This window comes from Adiantum capillus-veneris, chromosome 13, assembly GCF_014529385.1.
Source record: "Adiantum capillus-veneris isolate H3 chromosome 13, ASM1452938v2, whole genome shotgun sequence".
NCBI classification, from domain to species: Eukaryota; Viridiplantae; Streptophyta; class Polypodiopsida; order Polypodiales; family Pteridaceae; genus Adiantum; species Adiantum capillus-veneris.
The window spans coordinates 139583031-139587585 of NC_140943.1; the positions used below are offsets into that span (position 1 = coordinate 139583031).

Below are 4555 nucleotides of genomic sequence, written 5' to 3' on the forward strand. Positions count from 1 at the left end.
GGCTCTAGACATTCCCGCGTGCGTGCACACACACACACACACACACACACATATTCATGTCATTATTTATAACCTTCATACCTCATATTATACAATTCCATATTTCCTTTAAGTAAAAAAAAACCACTTCTTATATGCTAGCTTTTCCTGTCTTGTTCAACCTTGCCCAAAATATCCTCATAAAAAACTAAAAGACTTTTCAATTCGCTTGGATTCTATGTGCCTAACTTGAGTGATGATACACTTGCACTCTGTATAAAATGAGAAGATGAGATGGACTCATATAGTGAAGGCTCACATGGCAGGTTCTTGGATAAGGCAGCTCTTTCTCGTCAGTGTGCAAATGACTTCACCAGAAGGGAGAGTAACATATGGATACCTTCTTCCCTTGAAAGAGTTGAAGAAGTGAAGAAGTTTTTGAGATTGCTTCCCATCTTGGCAACTACTATAGTATTTTGGACAGGTAATGCCCTAATGATTACCTTCTGTATTGAGCAAGCCAACAGTCTAGATCAATGATTGGGGAAGGGATTTAGTTCCCCCCAGCTTCCCTACTTGTATTTGTGCAATTGAGTTGCATCATCACTTTGATTTTCTATGACAAAGTTATGATTCCAATAGCAAGGAAATGGAGAAGGAATGACCAAGGAATAACAAGCCTTCAACGTATAGGGATTGGTTTGTTCTTTGCTATGGTTTCCATGGTTGTGGTATCCTTGATAGAAAGAAAAAGACTTAAGATATCCAACCATTTGAAACTTTTAGATGGGCTCAAGAATGAGATCCCATTGAGTGCTTTCTACCTCACCCACAATATTGTCTTGTGGGAATTGGAGAAGCATTCCATTACATTGGTCAACTAGAATTCTTCTTTAGAGAGTCACCCGATCGCATGAGAAGCTTGGGCATTGGCCTCTCTCTGAACACTATCTCTTTCGGATTCTTGTTAAGTAGTGCACTAGTTGATAGTGTCAACAAATGGAAAAAGCATGGCTCACATTTGGGGTGGATCACAAATGATTTGAACACAAGTAGGCTAGATTGTTTCTACTTATTCATTGCCTTTTGTAGTTTAATTAGTTTCCTAGCATACCTTGCTTGTTCTTATTGGTATTGATGAGCGCAAAGCACGACACAGATCCCGACGACCTCAAACGCCAGAACCATGCACGCCGAGCTCGCCATGGGAAATGAATAGGGGGCACCACCTAGCTTTGAGCGGCTAAGATGTGGACAATGGTGATTTAAAATAGCACAAACATTGCACGTACACACACACACACACACACACACATAGGTGATGAAAACCCCTCGGGATGTGAGGGAAACTTGATTCAATGCAATATTTACAAAAACCTTAGCTTCGGTGATATGGCGCGTATGGTGATAGAGAGATAGAGATAGATAGATAGATAGATAGATAGATAGATAGATAGATAGATAGAGAGAGAGAGAGAGAGAGAGAGAGAGAGAGAGAGAGAGAGAGAGAGAGAGAGAGAGAGATAGTTAGCCTATAGTGCGTTCTCTAGAGGTGATTCATAAGCACGGAGATTCTACTCTCGTGAGTGTGTGGTGACCCTTGGAGTCAAGGTGTGGATATGGCTTCCTCCTCATAGTGCTAACCTCCCAAACCCCAATGCTCAAGTACTGCCCAAGATGTTACACCACTCTCCCAGAGTGTTCTCCCAAAATGTTGCCCCCAAATCCCTTCTCTATCTCCTCTTCAAGTGTTGCCAGTGCCTCTCTGATAGTGACCTCTTAGTGCCCTTTTATAGGTGCACGTTGCATTAGGTTAGGATAATTTGATTAGGTTAGGGCCCTAATTAGGAGAGACAAAACAAGGAGTTGGGTCCCAGATGGTTGACCCTTGCTTTGTCTTAGGAGAATTTTTCAAATGATATCTCCTAGGTGGGCCTTTGTGACCATCACCTAGAGGTGGAAATTTACAATGGGTTTTTATACAAGATTTTGGCTTGAAATCGGAAATAATAATACCCTACGGATGTTACTGCAAAGATGTGTCGTGGATGAGATTCCATTGAATGGCGGGCCTTGCTGGTGCGTCGGTGTAGTGTGTTCGCCAGCTTCAGGGTCGGTCAGGGCATGCCTTCGGCGTCACTTCTTGTTTTTATGTTTCCACTGCATGACTTGGCCGTCCTTCTTCTTTGGTGTTGGGAGTCGATGTTGAATTCCTTAGTTTTTTTAAACCTTTTGTGGGTGCATATGGTGTGCGTGTACTTTGTGTTTACGTGCGCGTATGCATTTGAATGTGTACGTGCACGTATGCTGCTCGTGTATGTATGTGCATGTGAGTGTGTATGGAAAGAGAGAGGGAAATGGGTGAGGTTGGAGTGAGGGGTGTGTGTGTGTCTGTGTGTGTGTTTGTGTGCAACAAGAGCGTGTTGGGAACGAGAGAGAGGGGAATTTATTTTATATATATATATATATAATATGTTTCTTACGTGCAGGCTACAGAGAACATGTGGCGATATCGACGGCGTGAGTGAGCAGGGGGGATGGCGAGGGGATGAAGAGATGGGGTGAGTGTGTGGGTGTGTGTGTGTGTGCATCTGTGTGGGTGTAGAGAGAGAGAGAGAGAGAGAGAGAGAGAGAGAGAGAGAGAGAGAGAGAGAGAGAGAGAGAGAGAGAGAGAGAGAGAGCTATTGTCTTACAGAGAGCGAGATAGAGAGAGATATGGCAAGTGGTGGGGAGAGAGGGATGGAGGGGTGAGGGAGTTGAGGTGTGTGTGTGTATAGGTGACGAGAGAGAGAAATGGGCAAGATGTCGAGCCTGCTGGGCTATTGCCAGATCAGGAAAGGAGAGGCGGAGGGGAGAGTCGACGGGGTGAGGGGTTGAGAGAGAGAGAGAGAGAGAGAGAGAGAGAGAGAGAGAGAGAGAGAGAGAGAGAGAGAGAGAGAGAGAGAGAGAGAGAGAGAGAGAGAGAGAGAGAGAGAGAGAGAGAGAGAGAGAGAGAGAGAGAGAGACTTGTTGCACCGTGGCTGCCGAGCACAAAGAATGATAGAGAGATTTTGAGAGAGAGAGAGAGAGAGAGAGAGAGAGAGAGAGAGAGAGAGAGAGAGAGAGAGAGAGAGAGAGAGAGAGAGAGTCAACTATGGAGCGAAAGAGGGGGGATGGGAGAGAGAGGGAGAGTGTGGACAAGAGGGGAGAGAGAAAGAGTGGCATAGCAGCCCACGAGAGGGATAAAGAGAGAGTATGAATGAGAGGGGTGAGAGAGAGTAGTGAGAGTGTGTGAATAATGAAAGAGAGAGAGGTAGACTTCTTGTCCCAAGCATGGCAGCCCTTCAGAGAGAGAAAGTTTGTTTTATGCGCCCATTGGTCTTGGTGACACAGGAGCGAGAGAGAGAGAGAGAGAGAGAGAGAGAGAGAGAGAGAGAGAGAGAGAGAGATGGTGATGATGATGTTGGCGGAGCCGAGCAGGAGAGAGAGAGGAGCTGTCCTCTGGCGATAATGGAGGTGTGTGGCCACAAACTGAGAGGTGGCCCACCGCCTGTAAGCATAGAAGGGGTGGTGGTGCATGCAAAAAAACGTTTTTTATTGTTTTCCTTGTATTACGATCCTTCACGATTGGAGTTGGTTCTTGCAGCCGCGATTTCAAAAATCGGCCGTCATTAGCTCTTCCTTATGGCTAGAGGCATTCATGCTTCTAGCTCTGCTTTTGATTCTCTAGCAGAGCGGAGTTGGAGGGTTCTCCCTCTTGTGGAATATCCAGCATGAACTCTGGATCAAATCTTAAGAAGTACCTTTTGAGCCTCCATCCATCGGCTTTGGTCTTGTGGATTTGACCATCTGCTTCCATCAATTTGTAGCTGCCATTGGCATAGTGCTTTTTGACAATCAATGGCCCTTCCATCTGGGTTGAAATTTCTTACTTTTCCTAGCGTCAAATCTGTTGTCATATCTCAACACAAACATGCCTTTCTCCAGACCCTTTTCCCTAAGCCCTTGATTGAATGTGAGTCGGTGTTGCTCTGCTTGTGCTGTCCGAATATTCCTTTTTGCCGAAATATTATGGCCGGATGGCGGCCGAAAAGTGGTCGAAAAATGACTCGGCGGTTGGCCGGTTGGTTGATGGCCGGTGACCGGCGGAGCCGAATTCAAAAGCAGACTTGTCTTCTCAAGGGCAGCCACACATGGGCAGATTGGAGGGTCTGATTTGGACTTATCTACACAAGGGCGGCTACACATGGCTGCCTCTTATGAGAGAGGGCAGCCCTTTTGGCCTAGAAAAGGAGGCCATTTCTACACACATTTCATAGTATGAAGTTGATGCAACAAGGTGGGTGTGAGGTGGTGAGAGTGAAGCAAGACGGGAGCTCCAAAAGGATATAATCCCTTTGTAATCTACTTCTTGTTTTGAAGTACTAAAGCCATTGAGTGGCTGCTTTCCCGTGGACGTAGCCCACATTGGGTGAACCACGTATATTGTGTGTACTCTCTCTCTCTCTCTCTACTCTATAATCTCTTGTGTGTAAAAATCATCTCTCTCCATTAAGTAATCTACTCAATTATCTACTTAGCTACGTCATATTTCCTA

At 45.4% G+C, this 4555-nt stretch overlaps 1 pseudogene; it reads left to right on the forward strand.

Moving 5' to 3' along the window:
* The first annotated feature begins 273 nt into the window (after positions 1 to 273).
* On the forward strand, positions 274 to 1117 carry LOC147444964 (protein NRT1/ PTR FAMILY 6.2 pseudogene; annotated as a pseudogene).
* Positions 1118 to 4555: the final 3438 nt, after the last annotated feature.